The following is a 21,133-nucleotide window of genomic DNA, read 5'->3' on the forward strand; positions in this document are numbered from 1 at the left end:
GTCCGTCTGCAGTTGGAATGGGTGAAATGAGAGCAGAAAATGTTCCTAACATTATAATGTGCACATACCTCGCATTCACCTGACTCTATCAACTGTGGTTGCTAATTATGGCAACCACCATACATAACCTCCCCCCTTGCGCCATGGTCACTGCCATGCGCATTCTTAATAGCTAATATATCAGTAACATGAACACAGATGAGTGGTAGCTGCTGGGTTCACCGTGCCACACCTTTGAATGATTGTTTCTTGAGCAGACAGTATCACTTCACAATCAGTTCTTCTGGCCTGTGTTAAACAAAATGTGGCCTTGTGAGTAAGGCATATAGTTGATGGGACGTGTCGAAAGTCACTGGGTGACCCATTGTCACTGATGATGCTTGTTTGAAAGCAAAAACAGCAGCTGCCAGTCCCTGATAGCAGGGTGGAAGTCCTGCGTCTACATTACGTATCTAGTTTTGTACAGTAATAGGTTGTTTCCCTATCAGCGTGTCCTGCAACAATAGAGCAATAACATATCCAGATCGTTCTGCAACATACAAAATCGATTAATAGGGATTGCAAAGGGCATAATTACAAATCTATGATTTACTGTATGCCGCCATTCCCAACAAGGTAAGCATTTACCCTACTATCTAAGGTTTTCAGTGCCTTTGCTATGGCTTCTGTGACAAGGCTATCTGTCCTTACCCCCACTAAGCTGCCTGCCCAGATAATCTATTGTTATCTGACAAAACTACAACTTATCTCACTTACTTTACGTAGCCTACTGGATAACGGTACTGGTAACCTGCAGATTCTGCAGGTCCTGGGCCTACATAGATCAAACACAGCTGGGCTGTCCAAGAATGTGTGTGGAGCCGGAACAATCGCCTTTGGTACGTCTCCAATGGAGTTAATAGCCCATAGATCATGTACCAATCGATAATCATTAGAATGTGGCTTCTTTATCGGAAAGATGGGTGTATTACAGGAGCTTTTTGTTTCTATCAGGACTCCTGCCTTCACTAGACCCTTAAATGGGGTCTAATCCCGTCTATAGCGTGGTGGCGGAGTGGGTACTGATAGGCAGACGCGGCCTTACCTATGTTTCACCCGTTTCAATTTGGGGGCCCCAAACAGACCAGCATAAATCGAGCTACGAGGTTGTGAAACGAAGGTTTCTGCTCCTATAAAAGCCACAAGTCCGTATGAAAAATAACCTTGTTATTTGCGATCTTCTGTTATACTACATTACCCACAATCCTAAGCAAAACAACACTGACTGAGGTCTCTCTGATTTGTCGAACTCATGGTTACCATGGCGAAGTTTACTGCGACCGGCTTAAGCGATCTGAAGCCTTTATATATATCTATGATCTGAAGTACCCGTAGGCTCGTTTATGTGTTTATACCTTTGCGTTTTTTGCAGTTAGGTTAAAATGTTAGTTTGAGAGGAAATGAAACGTACATATGCCAGTAGTGCTGAAAAAAGAAAGATATTGGACAACAAAAAGAAAGTTTTAGTCAGTCTACCAAAAGTGACCTCTTTCTTTGGTCCAGCACCAGTAGCTCTAACCCTACTAGCGACAGCAGCGGCCGAACCCCCATCGCCGGATGCTAGCCAAAGTACAGATACGTCTTCAACTCAAACTGCTGGCAATAATAATGACCAGATATTGTTACAAGAACATGACGATGAAGTTCCTACCCCTGAGACAGATGAGGGAGATGCCAGGGAGAAAGCCCCATTTACAGAGACAGACCCGGGGTGCTGGCCAGAGCATATTGCCGATGACCAACAAATTGATGTTGTTAGGAGCGGTCCCGCTCAAATAGAGGAATTTAACTTCCCACAAAGCGTATCACACCGCCGCTTTGCGAAGGACAGATATTTCATGAAGATGAAAACTGGAGAAAAGATACGCAGGTCATGGTTAGTGTACTCTAAATCATCCTATTCAGTCTTCTTTTTCTGCTGTACCTTATTTGGCAAGCGGACGAGTAGTGTCACTCACAAAGATTTCAGAATGTGGGAACGACTGTCTCTCACACTCCAAGATCATGAAAAATCTAATACACACCGTGCCAATATGGACAGCTGGCGCGAGCTGGAGAAGCTTGTAAAAACGCACAGTACCATTGATAATACCTACCAAGAAATGCAAATGTTGAAGAAAAGGCAGTGGAACGACGTAATGAAAAGGTTAATTGCCATCGTCTGTCACCTTGCAGAACAAAACCTTGCTTTCCGTGGCCACAATTCCAACCTACATGAAGCAAACAATGGAAACTTTCTAGGTGTGGTGGAGCTGCTTGCAGAGTTTGACCCAGTGATGAGCGAGCATGTCAGACGAGCAGAGACAAAAGAGATTGCTGACCATTATCTGGGGAAAACGATACAAAATGAGCTGATCACTCTTATTGGAGACAAGACAGTGGAAGCAATAATACAAAGAATAAAACAATCCCATTACTACTCTGTGATAATAGACTGCACCCCGGAGGCTGCACACATAGAGCAGCTCTCTGTGACACTGCGCTTTGTCAAGTGCCAAATCAGTGTCGGGGCTACTGTTGAAGAGCATTTTGTCGGTTTCCTACCAGTGCTTGACACATCAGGCGCAGGGCTAACAGGTGTCTTCTTGAAGCATTTGGAGAAGTTAGGCCTGGAGGTCGAAAAATGTAGGGGACAGGCGTATGATAACGGTAGCAACATGAGGGGAAAAAATTGCAGTGTGCAGAAAAGGTTGCTTGACATCAACAAAAAAGCACTGTTCATGCCATGCGCCAGCCACAGTCTAAACCTCGTCATTGTAGATGCTGCAAAGTCAACAGTGGAGTCTGTGAGCTTCTTTGGGGTGTTGCAACGTCTGTACACCATTTTCAGCTCCTCCACATAGAGACGCGATGGGAATGCCTTGTGGAAAGTGTGAAAGTGCTGCGGTATCAGCTTTCTGAGGTTGGCGAAGCTCTTCTCTCACTAGTCGATCATGCAACAAAAAAAGGTATGTATACGAGTCAAGTATGTTAATTTGCTTTGTGATAGACGGTGTATATATTATTATGGTGTTTTTAACCTTTTAAAAACCTAAACAACATTATTGTTATTATCAGATGACAGTGAGACCTCGTCTGCTGCCAGAGGCCTTGAACAGGAGATAACGAGCTGGAAATTCCCGCTGACTGTCATCATCTGGTACAACATTCTACATGAGGCTAATGGTGTCAGCAAGCTGCTCCAGAGCCCACAAGTTGGGATTGATGTGCTACAGTACGAGGTGGGATATGTTCTTAAATTCCTAAAGGAATACAGAGAAAATGGCCTTTCATCCGCCCAGACAGATGCTAGAGACATCGCAGAAGAGATGGAGATGCCAATGGTCTTCCCCACTACACAAGGCCGAAAACCCAAATGCCAGTTTCCGTACGGGCCCCAAAATCCGGATCCTTTCTTGACAGTGACACCCGAGGAAAAGTTCAGGAGAGATGTTTTCCTCCCACTAGTGGACTCTGCCATTACAGGCACTAGTAAGCGCTTCAAGTTGATGGAGACATTTCATGGTCTGGTTCGGTTCATGTATAGAAGAGAGGAAATGAAAAGGGCCGTGGAAAGTCACACCCTCATAGAAAGCTGTGCAAATGTAGAAAAAACCCTCGGCGATGTGGACGCTGAGGACCTTGTGCACGAGGTGTCGGCTGCTGTCACTGCAGTGCCAGCAAAAGACACCACTGGCCTGCAGATTGTGAGCTACATTTACAGAAACAACTTAGTTGAACTGTATCCAAACCTCAGCATTGCTCTCCGACTCATGATGACAGTGCCTGTGACTGTAGCAAGCGGAGAGAGGAGTTTCTCTCGCTTGCAGTTAATAAAAACACACCTGAGGTCAACAATGCTCCAGGAGCAGCTGTCAGCTCTCGCTCAGATATCAATTGAGCACGAGGTGAAAAAATCGCTGGACAAAGATTAACTTATTAGGGCATTCTCAGCAATCAAACACAGAAGGGTGGATTTCTAAAAAGGGCTGAGGTGAAATCTACGCCCGCCGCCCGGTGAGCTGCATCCATGATGGTGCTGAAGTAACGCGGAGCCTCGAGCATCGTTGTATATAGTTTGGTTAGGTCAGACACTTTTTTTTGCTTTTGTTAAATACTTCAAGTTGAGGGGATGTTTGAGCAGGGTTTTTTTTTAAGTCAGCTGAGCCCAGACAGTTGAAAATATACTGCGCTAATACTGCTAAGTGCGTGAAAGAGCGAGGCTTATTCAAACGTAAAACGTTGTATAATTGTGTATAACTTAGTTTTAATCAAATAAGGTTGGATTATTTATATGTTGCGCTGCCTATTATCTGAAAGTACACGCAATAAAAATGTATTGATGCAAACAACAGGAATCCTTACTTTTTCTGCTCTATTATGTTTATGTTTTGTGTGGGTAGGGCCCCATATTAGTTATTGAAACAGGCCCCCAGATGCTTAAGGCCGCCCCTGCTGATAGGGTACCATAACATTGGGGGTATCTGTCCTAACAAATGTTCATGCTCTCAAAGTAGACATTACCTTACGTTCTTACATTTTACATTTACATAGTTTTGTTGGTGTTTTTATATTTACTACTACAATCTCCGCTGTCCCTACGTTGCAACCTTCTTGAAATTCTATAATAACGTATGTCAGGGGATATGTGTATTATCTTTGGGCCTCCATTCTTATACCTGTAAAACTACTCTTATTATTGGTCCTAATTCACGAGATCTATGTCCTTCAGTTGTCATTAATGTAAGTGGGGCAGAATTTTGTACTTGATACCATTCTTGTAGTTCTGGGAGGAACGTTATGGCTGTGGCTGCTCCTTCAGGGCCTACAAAGATATCCTGGCTGATGATAGAGTACCGTTTTTATCGATCTGTTCCATCCAGCAGTCAGCACAGTCCGTGCGGCTTTGATTTTCGTCATATAGAAGAGTGCAGTGGATTGGCATCTGTAGTAGTCTTGGTTTTGCCACTAATTTTCCATAAGTGGGTCAGTGTAGATTCTTGAGGTACCAATTATAGTCAGTATGCTAGTGGTGGTGTCTGACTGTGGTGGTCCTGTGCTGTTACATTCATTAGTGGCCATTTGGTAGTTCTTTTTCCAACGTATTTGAAGTTTGCGTTGGGTACACGCAATGTGGGGTTTAAATATGCCGGGAATATCTCTACCTAATAGATTGATGGGAGTGTGCTGAATACAGTAGAGGCGCCTACAATAATTTCAATAGCTTCGATTTGCATTGTGAGTGGCTCTGTTGCTAGTATCACCTGTGTTATCCCAGAAGAGCCTTTGGATAGATGAACTTGGGAGGGGGAGCTTGAAGCCTTTTTCTTCCTTTTTGTTCTGTTGTGATGGTAGTCAGATTAAGGGTGACATATTTTCCCCCTCAGCCTCCTCTGGGCACCTTTATTGCCAGTCAGCAGCTGGCCCAAAAAACAGGTTTGATGGACAGTCTTTTTTGAAGTGTCCTTGTTGTCCACATCCCCAGCACACCCTTGTTTGTTGATTGTCAGTCAGATTGGGGTTGGGCTGCACTTGTCTGTCCTGCTGTGGGGCTGGGCCTCATCCTCCTCCCCCACGGGGTCTCCCTCCATGTTGCATAGGTCCACTTCTTCCCCTCCAGGTTCGATAGTTGTCATAGGGGCTGCCATGGACTTGGATTGGTGGCTGGGTGTTAGCTGGGGGGTTCACTAGTGCTGCCTGCACAGGTCCTGGTGGAGCAGGAGTTTGGGGTGGTGGCTGGAACATCACTGGGGCCTGGGGTGTAGGGGTCTCAGGTACTTGGGTCTGTGCTGGTATAACCGGGTGTTGTGTCTTGGCTTTGTCCTTATTCTGCTTACACAGTTCTCTGTAGTTGTGTTAGCTTTTTGGCAAGTTGTTTGTTCAGTTCTTACCCTTCCGGTTGTTCTTTTCTGTAGTTATTGATATTATGGACTATGTGTTCCGAGAACAGTGGGCCTCATTCACCAAATGTTCTTACGAACAAATTTGTTCTCAAACCCCACTTACGCAGTTTTCACGAAGATTCTGGCATTCACCAATGTTTTCTTATTTGGGATTTGTTCTTAGGTAAGAACAGAATTTACACACACCCAAGAGCACTCTTACACACAATTGAGAGCTGACATGTTTGCGCAAAATAAACAGTCATACCTTTTTCGTCCGTTCTAATTTAAAATGGAATATTTCTCTCCTTTATTATTTTCCAACTAATAATTGTCATAATTTTTCACTTTTTTGTTTTTGTTTTAATAAATACACACTACACTTAAACTTCTGCTCATAATTTCCATTGTGTATGAATCGTGCTAGGCCTATATAAATACAGTATTTTACAATCGCTATGAACGTTTTTTCAATACCTTTAACAAGTTTCCTAAACTCTTAACACAGCGAGCACATCATCCATCTGTGTAGGCTGTACAATTAACACATTTCTTGTTGCTTTGACACAAAATGCATAGAGTAAACACACATTTTAAATGCTTGAACTTCTTTTACACACAAGCTCAAACAAGACCAAAACAATTGATTTTTACTGCCCAATTTACCAATGCTTTCACACTGTCAGCAAAACAGATAACATCATGTTCAAAACCTAAATTATTGTCTAAAGTCAAAGTGAACAGCTGTTTATATTGTGAATTGAAACACAAATATATCCCCTGTATTTTATTCTATTGCTACTGAGAAACAGCTTAAGTTATGCAAATACTGTACATCACAGCTGATTCCCAACTAGGAAACACTCAGGTGTTGAGGTTCTTTCAATTGCATGACCATATAGACAGTAAAGAGAACCTCTTTGGGCTGATCTGGTGTGGGAAAAAAACAATATAGAGCAACAAAAGAACGTAAGAATACAGTAATGCCTGCACAAGTGAGAGGAAGACAAGTACCAGGACAAGGGAGCGGAGTGGGACATGGAGAGGGAGACAAATGCCAGGACAAGGGAGAGGAAGACAAGTACCAGGACAAGGGAGAGGAGTGGGACAAGGGCAAGCGAGAGGAAGACAAGTACCAGGACATGGGAGAGGAAGACAATTACCAGGACAAGGGAGAGGAGTGGGACAAGGGAGAGGGAGAGGAGTGAGACAAGTGCAAGGGAGAGGAAGACAAGTACCAGGACAAGGGAGAGGAAGACAAGTACCAGGACAAGGGAGAGGGAGACAAATACCAGGACAAGGGAGAGGGAGACAAGTACCAGGACAAGAGAGAGGAGTGGGGCAAGGGAGAGGAGTTAGAATGTGTGGTGGGCTCAGAGAAGGGCCAGAGCTAGGGTAATACTGTAAATGGAAGCTATATTGCATATTTCTTGTCCTGTTGCAAATGAAGCCTTTACTGCAGCAATTATTTCTGTTTTCTTTTTTTTAAATACAGTAACCGTACATTCTATAAAGCTACTCTGAGATGGGTCATTCAAAAAACGGTAAACTAGCCTTGCTTTTCCTTCAATTCAAATCAATTATGTTAACAGGGAACTTTGCCATCAAATACGTAACTTATCACTGTATTTATAGGCCCAAAGTAGGCTTTTTCCGCACACTAGGACTACACCACACAATGGCGTATTTATTGCTGCTGCAAAATGTTGCGGAGCAATCCCTGTGGAGGGAACACATCTTCCTTGACCATACCGATTTATTTGCAGAGAGCGACAAGTAGGCTACCTGTTGGAACGCTTTAGGCGACCAAGAGCAGTCCTCATGGATATTTGTAACAGTCAACTGATTTCTAGGCTATGTTTTTTTTGCTTAAGAATTCAAATTAAAGTTAAACCAAGTTAAACCACTCAGCTAGGGAGAGCAAGATGGGCGTGGTCGAAAGAGAGAGGGAGAGAGACCTGGGGTCGGAGGGCTAAGCGAGAAAAGCTGGCAGAGAGAAGCTGAGCTTCGACTTCCCCACACAGGGCTCCGGACTGCAACCAAATGGTCGCATTTTGCAACCAGTTTTTGAGACAGTGCAGCATTTTTTACAAGCACTCGTGCATGTGCAACCTACAAATTTCGAATTTATTGGGTGTGCACAATGTCAGCACACGTTAGCAACGACGCATAGATACGACGTTCTAGTAAGACAGCGATATCAGCGTTCCTTCTGCATATGTACCATAGCTAAAAGTCCAGGAAAGTTGAGGCTATTTTTCGCTAGGTTCCTACGAACATGTCTTAATCTGCCAGACAAGTGGGTTCCCCTTCGTTATTTTGGTGAGCCGTTTCAATAGCTCTTCTTACTCGGCGTCATGGAGCTGAGCAGCTAAATACTTATTTAGCACTAGCGTTGCTACTGTATCCCTGGCTGTGTTTGAGCTGTTGCGCTGTTATACTCAGAAAGTATCGTATTGTGGTGTCGTAGGACTGATCGAAAAGTGCATCATACATTTAAGTCATTTAGCTAAGACTTGCATGTACAGTACGTAATGTCACATTAAATAATGTATTAAACTCTAGCTTATGGTGCGTCGCTGTAGATGAGTTGTAAAAAAAACGGATCCATCTGCATCCGATGCAGGCACACCCCACAATTTCCCCATAAAATTGTACCAGGGGCGATTCTAGGATCAGACCTTTAGGGGTGCTCAGCCCCCAATGAGAATGTGACATGAATACAGTGCCTTGCAAAAGTGCTAAACGTAAACCCGCTTGCTAATATAAATCCCTAATTTCACTGGATAACAATTAATACATTTATGTATTATTATGCAAAATATTGAATGAATTAAAAAACTAAAGATGTCCTTTTCTTCATGAACTACCAGCATCAATTTATAATAAACAATATAAAAATATATATTATTCTTTTTAGAGATTAAATTTAGGGGTGCTTGAGCACTCCTAAAAAGGGTCTAAAATTGGCACTGAATTTTACCCTCTCTAGTTACATTAATTAATGCATTGCAGGTCAGTATAAGGTGTGCCCCTACATTTTTAGCTCGTGCTCCTAAAATTTTCAGTCAGGGGCTACTGTGCTCCTAGTAAAAAAAGTTAGTCTGGAGCCCTGCCACACCAGCCGTCTCTTCCAGCCCCGCAATATATTCGATCACCCACCCACTTAAGACTTCAGCCAACATTCCCCACAACTTAGGACCTAAGAAACTAATGAAACATTGGAGTTGAGCTTTCCGCAGGCTCACACAAAACTATTCCCTGTCTTTATCTAAAAATTTGTGATGTTCTGTCTGGGGCAGAGAAAAAGTGTTTTTTTGTTTATTTTTTTTACCGATTCTTCCAGACTTCTCTCCCCGTAAATCCCACTCTGTCTCCTGTTTGGAGTTATATGGTGATTTGCTGTCTGCTTTCTTTCAAGCTGAACGGACTCCACAAATTCCCAGAGACTTACAGGCTTTTCTCTCTAAAAAACAATTATTCGGGTTAAGGGGAAACAATTTTAACCCGCGGGGCAGCTTGCAGTTTTAAACTAATATTTATACTTTGGGTTGGAAACAAACACTTATATATCAGCCTATTTTCTACGTTTCCCGTGATATAACACTTACATTCTAGCAAAACAACGTATCTCTAATATATCAGAAATATGCTGTTCCGTCTTTTTAGTACAAATAACACTTTTATTTGAGCTCTCTATAAAGTCTCCAAATGCTCTTTGGTTTGCCGTTACTTTAAAAAATAAACTACACTTACAAAATCCTTACAAAATAACGTGGACTATAAGACAATATTCAACTATTTACATAAATCTATTATTTATTAGTCTGTTCACCCGCTACCCCGTCTGAGAAAACGGACAGCATCTGTCTACCAGTCGTGTCTTCCTTGGGGAGTCTGTGAGTCGCCTCTCATCAGCTCCAATCAATTTTAAAATCAAAGCCTCTACCTTCACCCGCTTCCCCTTTTCTGACAGCGGTCTACCTATATTATAATGCTGTGCAAAGCGCAGGTCACTTTGTCTATTCTCTCTATTTCAACAACCTGCTATAAAACACTTTATATGACTTTTGTCTAAAATCTACTCATGCAATAGTATACAAGCAAATTTACAAGCATTGGTTCTGGACAGTTCTATTATTTGTCGCCCCTCCAACGACCCAAGCAGTTGTTATTTATTTATTTATTTTTCCAAAGTACTTTCGTTCCCCCCAAAGGAAAATGCCGGCTCACTCTCTACTTAGACCAGTTGGGAGTCTCTCCCCCATCTTAGACCAGCTGAAGGGAGTCGCTCTCTTGACTTAGACCAGCCGGGAGCCAACAGACTACAACAAATGTAACCTATTAATCATTCACTCTCTAGGCTCCATGGTTTTACAAAACAAACAACATATATAGACAAACATACAAATACGTTTGCATCAGACTCCGGCCTGCGCGCACTAATGGTTTATATTTATAACCAAAACTAACGGTTTTAACTTTAATTAAAAGAATTAGGTTTTTTGGAAAGAGAGACTTACCAGGCCTGCGGGTATAAACTCACACTCGGTCACGCATAGAATTACCAGATGAAAAGGCTCTGCCGTACCTTATACATTTTGTGGCCAAAGCGTAGTCCGAGTGCTTGTCCTCCCACCGACCCTAGGCTGGTCTCATCAAACTCCTTTTCTGCCTATTATTTGTGTCATTATTTGTGTCATAAAACTTTGTGGTTGCACTCAACCTCTGACACTAAAACCTCAATTTCATTTTGCAAAAAAATATTTTCGTTTCTTTTCTTGCTCCATTTTCATTAGCAATTTCTAGTTTAACCTAGCCTGACGTTGTCATACTCATAATTCTAGTCAGAATATGAGTCTGATAACTCTCCGTTGGGCTGTGACTATATGGGGCGACGCGTGTTTCAACAGCTCCTGTTCAGACATAGTTTTTCCCCAAACGTGCCCCCCCAGACCCAACTTTCCGACCAAATTTTTGTGTGGGCAGGGATAAGCTGGGCTGGCAGCCAGGCTAAGTTGAACTTGTTAGCTCCCTTTTTATTGGTGGTGATTCAACTCATTTAGATAATATGGGGCGTTTTGTATGCAAATGCTTGTGTTCGTGCACGAGTTTAAAGACTAAGAACAAGTGAGATTTATCAAGGATAATCTCCTAGAAGTGTGCGTACGGCGCTCGTACAAATGTTTGATTGATCGCACCTTCAACATATGCATATGTGAAGCCCTCTGTGACATTGCTTGTAAAAAAGGGCTATACAAATAAAACTGATTATATTTTATTTCCAGGAATCTGTGTGTGTGTCACTGTGCATCATGGGCACTGTGCACTAGTTGTTCCAATTCACGAGCCATTCAAGGATGTGTTCCCTGTCAACGTATAATGAATATGCATTGTGCAATAGACTAACTTGAATCAAAACACAACCTCCGACCAATTATTCCCATAGCTGCTTTCAGCCTCCTCACTTTTACTGGAAATGGTTTGCAAAGCTGTAAGCAAACAATGTGTAAGGCGTTGGAAATGTTCAGTCACTTGACGACCTTGGAAACAATTCCTGGAATGTGTGGCTTGCTGCTGCTGCTGCAGAAAATGGCGATGGCCGGTCTGTTCAACAATACTCTTAACAAGAAGAGACCTGAAATGGTATCCAAACCTCACAAAATTGTTATGCAGTGCTTTTTCTTATTGGATTTTTGGATTCAAGGATTCTTAGGCTGGGTTGCACCAACATGGATTAGGGTTAACTCTTAAACTAGGTTTAAACCAAGTTTGTCTTTTAATCCAGTTGCACCAAACTTTAAACCTAGTTTAACCTTAATTTACAATTAATCCGGGGTAAATCTAACCCTTTGGCAAGCTCTGTTTAATTTCCATTTAAATCTACATTAAATTTGAATCTGTTGCACAAGTCATTTTAAACCTAGTCTAAACCTGGATTAGCAGTTATATTTAAACCACCCCTGGAGGAGGTTTATCTCAGTTTTATTGACAACATGGCTGCATATCTTTGCTGGATGGGGTTAGAGGGAAGAGTTCCTCGCAAGAAAATTAGAGATAGGCTAAACCCAATTGAATTCTATGACAACAGCAAGTTTTCACAGCAGTACAGATTTACAAAAGAGTCTGTCATATACCTAAATGGGAAGGTTGGACCAGCAATCAAGCATGGAAGTGAGAGGAATGTTGCTGTGCCACCGCTTCTCCAGCTCCTAGTAGCTTTGCGATTTTATGCTACAAGGTGTTTTCAGATGGTTGATGGAGATCTTTTCGGAGTTCATAAATCCAAAGTCTGCAGAATTGTCAGCAGAGTGTCCAAGGCAATTACAAGTTTAAAGGCTCCGTACATTCACTTTGTACCAAGGAGAGAGACAACAGCTGGATTTTATGGGAGAGCAGGTTTTCCAGGAGTAATTGGGGCTATCGACTGCACCCACATTCCTATTACCAACCCAGGCGGTGAGAATGGGGAACTGTTTTGGAATCGAAAGGGCTACTGCTCAATTAATGTCCAAGTTGTGTGTGATGGCCCAGATCACACACGTTGTTGCAAGATGGCCAGGATCCACAAATGACAGCCGAATCTTTGCTCAAGTGCAGAATGCTGTAAACGGAAATGGCAATGCTGTCAGGAAAACAATGATTGAAACCACTTTGCAGCGTAATTAAGGTCAGTATTGGCAGTAAATTGTTATATTTTGGCTGATATGTGCACTTATACTGTAGATTACCTTGCCCCATACTTATTAACTAATATGCTTCTTGCTTTTTCATCGATACAGGGAGGAACTAATAACAACAGCGAGACAAGAGGACTGCCAATTTGATTGAAATAAACATTTTACTCCAATAAATACAAATACATTACACAATTTCTGTTTCAGAATTCATTCAAAAATCTTTCTAATTCTCTTGACTGGCTTAGATCCAGTAGCCTCTGCTTTTGAAGAGTTGGGACCTCTTTCTGTAGCAACAGGACATCTTTTTAATTTTTTGCATTTTCTATTTCAAGCATGCATCTCTCCTTCTCTAATGTGAGAAGCTCCTGGTGAGAACTAATCTTAGGGTGCTTAGCAGGGGGTTTCACAGGGGATGCTGCTGCTTCCATGTGGCTCTGTGGGCCAAATAGTGTCCTACCTGATGTCACAATGCTGTTCCGAAGCAAGGACGCATCCGTCGCTATGCCAACCTTAAATTCTTGACATAGCTACGCGTGCTAGCAGGAAACTGTCATGGTTGCTATACTGGTTACTAGGTAAGAAGTTTTGTATTTAGGCTTATTTAACCCAGTTTATTCTCCTCTACGATTTAATGTTTTCACTCCGCTTGGCGTACCGGCGTCCATCATTGCAGACGCTTGTCGTAGCGGCGTCCATCTTTGCAGACGCTTGTCGTACCGGCGTCCATTATTGCAGACGCTTGTCCTAGCGGCGTCCATCATTGCAGAATTTGACATAGTGGCGTCCGTGAATGTCAGGCGTAGCGACGGTTGTGTGTTGTTCTGGTGTGTGAGGGCACTTATCACCCCCCATAACCAGCCGACCAAGGTACAACGTTGCGGCAACGTTGCCCACGGACCAAAAAATGACGTTAACAGCCGACCAAGGTACAACGTCGTGGCAACATTGCCCACAGGTCTAAAAATAACGTAACGAGCCGACCAAGGTAAGACGTCGCGGCAACGTTGCCCACAGCTCTAAAAATACCAAGGTACGACGCCGACCAAGGTACGACGTCGTGGCAACGTTGTCCATGGGACCAACTGGCAACATTCCCTTTATAACGTTGCTACAACGTTGCCAGAAGGTAACGTCGCGGGTTACCAACTGAGCACTTACTGGCAACGTTGCCGCAACGTCATGTGTTAGCTGGGGTGGAATTGTTCTCCACTGGATCTAACAGTGTGCACACTAAGCAAGGTTAATTATTATAATTATTTAAATCCAAGGATTTCTATTATGGCAATTAGCCGTTTTCTCATTTAACCTTTTGGATATCAAGAATTCATTGGTTAAATGTTAAAATGGCTTGCCACTTCAAACACAGAGTTTTCTTAAATGAGATTCCTTTGATCCTTGTGGTTTTTTAAGGAATCGCATTTGAGACAACGATTTACGACTGCTATTTCGAGTTCGGAAAGTATTCTGAGGTTCAGAACAAATCCCAAATGAGAAACTTTCATGAATGCCAAATGTTTTCCTAAATCCAATTCAGAAGAAATTCTTCTTAACTGCGTTCAAGAATGAGGTCCAATATCTCCAAAGTAACTGTAATAAACATCTATCATGTCTTAAATGTAATTTGTACTGATCCTCATTTAGTAGACATAGACATGCTAATTGACATCCCCTCTAGTTTAACATGGAGCTGACCTAACCAGACTCTATTTGCAGTGTTTTCTCACAGTCAAATTACACATGTACAGGAAGCCTTCTGTATTGACATTCGGCAGCTGCTACATCTTGCACTAGTGCACACTCACTCCAGGGAAGAGCAACAGTGATTGCTTTGAGATATTGCAGTGAGCCTGTGAGAGAATCTCATAACAGAAATGAACTGTGAGGAGTCCACAGGGAAAGACTTGGGTGTGAGTCTCACAGTAACAAACAAAGAGCCAAGTGGAACATTCCTGCTTAAATGTTTTTTTGTTTTGCTTTTGGAAGCAACACATGCACTCTGGCTCTTTGTAGCAGTTGGAGCCACAGCCAGCGACATTTGAGTGTTGTGCTGAAAGTATATTGGTCATTTTGGTGTGATTGGGCATGGGTCATTGATGTAGTCCCCACCAAGACACCCACATTTCTTTTGTATTGACAGTGTGATTAGAATAAAATCCCTCTGTGTTGAAATTGAGGTAATCCATGAGCTGCAATGTTACCTACCAGACAAGCCTGTGTCCACTGACTTTCAAATTGCAATGAAAACGTTAAATGAAAAGGGATACTTCATTAATGAGAATGTAACCTTAATATTTTCTAATATTAATCTCTTCCTTCAATCTATCAGGGTATCACCAATCCAGTATAACAATGTAATCCAAGCAGAAAATCAGCATATTGCCCATCTTCTTTTCTATTGATTGTTTTCAGGAGAAGGAAAGGATACATCATCAAAGTATTCGAACAGCCCCTCCAAATAAGAAATGATGATTCTGTCTTGTAGAACTCAGCTTCAGGGTACCCAGTAATGAACTGAGTATCAGCAAAGGAGTGCAAGGCCCAGGGTCACAGCAACAACTTGAGCTATTTCAAGTTGTCAGGCTCTCACTGACTTAATATGTGTGATGGCATGTGAAGATCTGTGAGGTGAATTCATTTAAATAGGGTTACTCTCCCAAAAGGATTGTAATAACTACAATTTCAAAAGTATGAAACCCCTCATGGAATTCAGCGTCTTTGATTGTGTGAACATCCTCCCTACCACAGACACACGCGGCGAGACACCACACTCCCACGAAGCCTCTCACTCTTCCTTTGTCTGAGACAGGAGTAGAGCAGCTCGTCTGTTTAGCTACCAAAGCCCCCTGATCGCTCAGGGAACCTGATGTGTTACTGCCAAAGTGCTTTTTAGCGTTTGCACTCACTAATTACTGTCTCTCGCATTCTCTCTCTGCCCCCCCCCCCCCCCCAACACACACCCCGTTCCTTCTCTCTGGAGTGCAACCATTCACCAGAACTCTCAAGGTTTATGTATCCAAAGCAAGTTAAAAGGGCAATTGATTTGGCCCGGTCTCTTCGGAACCAACTCTGCTTCAAAGCTGTTTCAGACAAGGGACAGGTTGTCGTTGTGAGCTACATTCCTCCCACAATTTTTTTTTTTTACAATGGCAAAACCCGCAACATGAACAATTCACTGTCTTTGTTTGACTGACAGTGGTGAAGTGGAGGGAGTGGGGGTGTGAGGGAAGATTTTCAATGGCGCATGTATCCATGTCTCTGAGTGTTTTGATGTGCGGTAGATTTACAATTCTGTTTGTACTCTGAGTTGTTGCGAGTTGTTAGAGGAGTAGTGCTGGGTTCTCCACACGCCAGGACTACTACGAGGTCTGGCCCATACTACTGCTCTCTCTGCATGGAGATATCAATGGTGCCTATGATATTCTCCTCATTATGGTGAGGAGAGTCATCACACACACAGATTCTGTACACACACAGTGATTAGAACTCAAACACATCAATTCACACAATGGCATACCCACAAACATCATGACTGTAGAGGGAATTCATTAGAAAACACTGGAAGGTTTGATATGAAGTAGGAGAATTGGTTTACAGGGAGGTGTTTGTGTGATTGTTTGTGATCAGCACACCCATGCTCTCGGATAGCGCACCAAATGTTTTGTCTTGATTGGTGGAGGACCTTAGTGAGGTCTCACAGTCCTTTACAAAGCTCTAATGGTTCTGCTAATGCCATGGGAGTAAGAAAGATATTCTGAGTGGAATAATTAACCATTGAAATTGCCTTTGGCTACGAATTGAATTGAAGTCACACTGGTTAGTAAAGTGATCAAACCCATGTCAGAGAAAACCTCTTTTGATTCACAATTCAAATAAATTACACTGGGAGCCAGGACTGTTTTCAGGAGCCTTTGATAATACCCTTGTTTCTGACGCACACATTTGATATTACAGAAGAGCACACCTGGGACCAAGGACACTTTTGCTGAGGAGTAGCAGCTCAACACCGGAGCCTAAAGCCATAAAGAAAACAACTTTTAATGATTATGGATTATATGATTGAAAATGAACCTCTTACTGTAATCATCTTTATTACTTTCAAACGCTAATTACTGAAAACCAGACACAAAGCTGTTGACTGATTAGTATCGCCACTACTATGTAGACAATATTAAGCCCAAAGTGCAAATCTGGATATTTAGGGGCTCAGGGCGAGAGAAGACTGTGGCTGTTTATTAATCCAAGTTTTTTTCCATTCTGATGTTCTTGCGAACTCATTTGACGTTATCTTTCATTGCCCGAGTACGGTTCCAATCCAACGAACACAAGTCACCAAGAACGCCAAAAAATACCCTGAAATGTTCCTGATCCGCCCCTTTTATCGAGGATGCATCGGATGGTGACTTGACCAGCAGGAACGCTTCTGATTTTCTAGAAGTTCTTGCGAACTTGCAAGACTATTCTCGCAAGGACGCTTGCAAGAACGTTCTTCAAAAGAATGTACTAGCGTTCTCTGGATTGATAAACAGCATGTGTGTATAGGCTACTTCCAGATATCAAGGACTACAAGGCGACCCTACACCCAGGAATTTAGTGCAGCTGGTCTTCAAGGCCAGAGCAGGCCTGATTTCTCTGCAACTGTATTCGGAAGCCCCTAGAGTAAGAGACCAATGGTGTGAGAAATGCATTATTAATAGTAATGAATGATTTACCAGACGGGGTTGGATCCAAGCGCAGATTTATTAGAACGGTCAGACAGGCAAGGTTTGGTACATGGCAGAGGTCAGCAACAGTAGAAGTTTACTCAACAAGGCTTGGACTGAACTGCAAAACAAGATCAAGACTTTGCACCGGACAAACCACCAACAGACACAAAAAAAAAATATATATATATATAAAAAAAAATACTAAAACTAAACAAGACACAGGTGTAACCGATTGTCCTAATACTCCGGGGATGCCGAGCGTGGCAGCCAATTAGCTGCAGAAGGCTCTGGCGTAACAATTATGCATCTGTGACCAACTATAACGTACAAATGGCAAAATATCACAAAATAATATAGAGTAAATATATAAGTGAAATGTCTGGAGAAAAATTCCAATCAGACCACGGGGTCTACTCACGTTTGTTGGAATCAATACTTTGTGTTGGATTCGAATAAACGCATGGCATCATACTTTGCTGCCGTTTCCGTGCTGTTTTAAATTTTGATATTGGTTAAAAACGTAAATTATTTTGACAACAGTGACTGCCCTTGAAACACCTCAAGGCAGTGGAGACTGACCAAATCATAGGCACTGTGGTGCCGCTACAGAGGGCATCAGAGCACATCTGTGCCAAGTGCTCAACCACTTCTGTCCACCTTACAACCAACTTTGCCAATCGATAATGCTTTTCTACCATCTGTCTGAAATAGAAGTTCATGCTCTAATATTGATCACATCATGAATTATTCACTGTTTCTCTTGCCAAGTTAGAACTTTACGTACTAGTACAGAATTGGATAGTGCAGAAAATCACATGGTGAAAAGATCTGGCAGTTTGTGTGCTTGGTCTCTATGATTCAATCACTTTGTTTCCTTTCAGATATGATATTTCAGGTTACAATGTTTACAGGTACATGCAGTTAACTTCCAGATCTGTGCCTGAGGCTCTATATTGATATGTACAAGTAGGAGGAGCAGGTCGATTCAACATGGCCACAGAGAGTGACCATGAGGGAGGTACAGAGGCTGTATTCACACTAAGGAAATCTCAGGGTACAGTATACAGTACCAGTATGCATATAAAATCCCTCAAACAGTTTTTCCTTCCTTCCTTCCTTCCTTGCTTCCTTTGTTCCTTCCTTCCTCCCTCTCTCTCTCACGCATGCACGCACAGACATACCCACACACTACCTCTGGCTGCACCTGCTTCACAAAGCACATGTGCTTCACACAGCAGTGTAATGTCCTGCTGGGGTCTTGGAGAAACACATGGCCAGCATGAGGAGCCTCACCTTGGATAGCTAGGACTGGGATCTTGGGGTCTCTGGCTCTGTGCCACTTGCTCATTGGCACACTCCTCTATGATCACATCATGTTGTGGAGGCAAATTCAGAAGATTCATCAATCCTGGATCAGAAGTTTGTAGATAAAATTCGAGAATCAATTTGAAATCAATGGATCGATTGTTTATTAAAGCTTCAAGCAGAATACAGAAAATATAAGAGCTAACATCCTAAGTTTGACCACAGTATTTGTTTCACAGTAATGTCATTATGCATATCCTGACAGACAGGTCAGATATAAAGATGGTCTCACTCACTCCTTGGGTAATCGTAAAGAGTGGGCTCTTTCTGGGGACCACACAGAGTAATGTCACTAAGCTTCTTTTCTGTGTTTTGTTCAGGGAAAACGTTGATTTCCCCCTTGATCCTGAACCAGATGGGTTCACCTCTGACCAGGGAGAACCGGAAATTCACATTCATAAATCACTGCGCGTGAATCTAAAAATAAACACTTAAATAGCTTTACATCCACAGATCCCTTCCCTGATGAAAGTCAGATGATCTGTAAATGTCAGAGCAATGAGAGATTAATCGTACTGGGACACTATGTATGAATGCGTGTGTCTGTGTGTTGAATCTACGTGTATGTTTGAAAAGATGCGTATTAAATTGAATGTGTGTGTGTGTAAAAGCAAGGATGTGCCTCTGTGTGTGTGTGCGATTTGGTCTTGTTGAGTAGCAGACTGACCCTGGTAAGCTTATCTCTGGCAGAATCAGTGTGTGAAAGGTTGGATGTGCTTGTTTAGTGGTATGGATGAAGAGCCAGGTAGTACAGTTAAAACTCACTCAAAAACAGATAATTAAAATCTGATCAAAAATCACATCTCGGTTAATAAACATGTCTGGTTGGAGTTTCATTAAGTAGCACATTTTCCAAAATGAATGATTATGTAATGATTAATCAAGCAGGGTTACAGATTGGGATGTTGACTGGATTTTGGTGGCTACAGGCCAGACAAGTCTCCACTGACAGGGAACAAATCTGCTTGAGATGCTAATGATATGTCACAAGCATGTGGTGCAATCACTGGCAAATCAGGTATTAACTGTACAATCTTGAGTACCTCATAGCAGAGGTTTAACCAGGAGGAGGAAGTTATTATGACATTATCCATTGTAATCATTTGTAAATACCTTTTCATATAATTATTGTAAGAATTGAGAATGACCAGTGACTTATCTTATAAAAAGGAATTATAGTAGGCATTTGCATTGTGCTTGTCATTTCAGTAGCCAAATCCAAAACGTGATAAACAGGTAGGCTATACTTCAAAGGGAGTTGCTTAGTAAAGAGGGTAATTTCAATATGGCTTCCAAACATGAGAAAGTTCAGCAGACAAGAATACTTTTTGAATAATAATTTCATAAAAGTGGGTTAGAGACTAGTGGGGTTAGTGGTGGGCCTAAGAGCCTAACACATCCAAGAAATGTCAGTTGCATTTCTAGAAGCCTTGGAGAGCTTTCCCCTTTTTTCTGCATTTCCCCCAGAATCATACTTTAATTATCAAGCCAAAGGACATTTTCTGTGTTATGAAAAAAAAATCTCGCTGTTATGAGGCTCACAAACTGTGCTCTCTGAACATTGAACAACTGTGCCAGTGTGCTTATAGCTTAATGCTACTATAATTCTTGCCCTCATAGCATTTTGACACCCTTGTTAACAAATGCACTGCTCATGATTTGACTTTAATTACTTGCTTCGACTTGGATGCACACAGCTTCACAGACAAACACATCCTTGGGTGCTGTAGCAAATGTGCACACTGCTGTTCCTGAAAATTACAAAGCTGGTTGGTTGGCACACATTATGGGGTTAGTTGGCATCATGTTAAAATACTATTGTTACAAAAAAATTCAGCAACCAATATATTTTTTTTAAATGTGTAGTAGAATACTTTAAGACAATTAATCACTAGGAATGTCTTCTTGTCGCTCTCTCCCTTTCTGTTTCTGTGTGTGTTAGCATGTGCATGCTTAGCCTAGTAATATAAAAAATGAAACAAACACACACTATTAATGCTGTGTGTGTGTGTAACAGCTTAAGTTAACAATTAGTGGCGATTGTGATCAAACTAGCAAATGTGAAATTGGATTTGCCTTTCAAACATTATTTAAGATTATGAAATGTGAATGTGTTTTACATTATTTTTGCCTAACTGGATTGGAATGTTAAGGAAAGCAACATATAATGATAAAAATAGCCTACCATGAAAAGTTTGATACATACTTTTACCTCAGGCTTACACACACACATCCGCCCCAAACACACACCCACAACGAGAAACACAGACACATGCAAACCATTTATTTTACTGAATGCCTATGCCTTCAAAATGAGTGTGCCAACCAACCCTGCTCACAGTTAACTAACTAGCTAACTTTGTGATCATTAATACGATTATAATTATGTTAGCCAGCTAGCATCCCTCATCAGAGACTTTCAAATCTTACATGACAATGTAGGTGATTCCTATGTCTATTACTTATAATTAAGACATTTACAATA

This window comes from Hypomesus nipponensis, chromosome 17, assembly GCF_054491055.1.
Source record: "Hypomesus nipponensis isolate SF chromosome 17, ASM5449105v1, whole genome shotgun sequence".
In the NCBI taxonomy this organism is placed as follows: Eukaryota; Metazoa; Chordata; class Actinopteri; order Osmeriformes; family Osmeridae; genus Hypomesus; species Hypomesus nipponensis.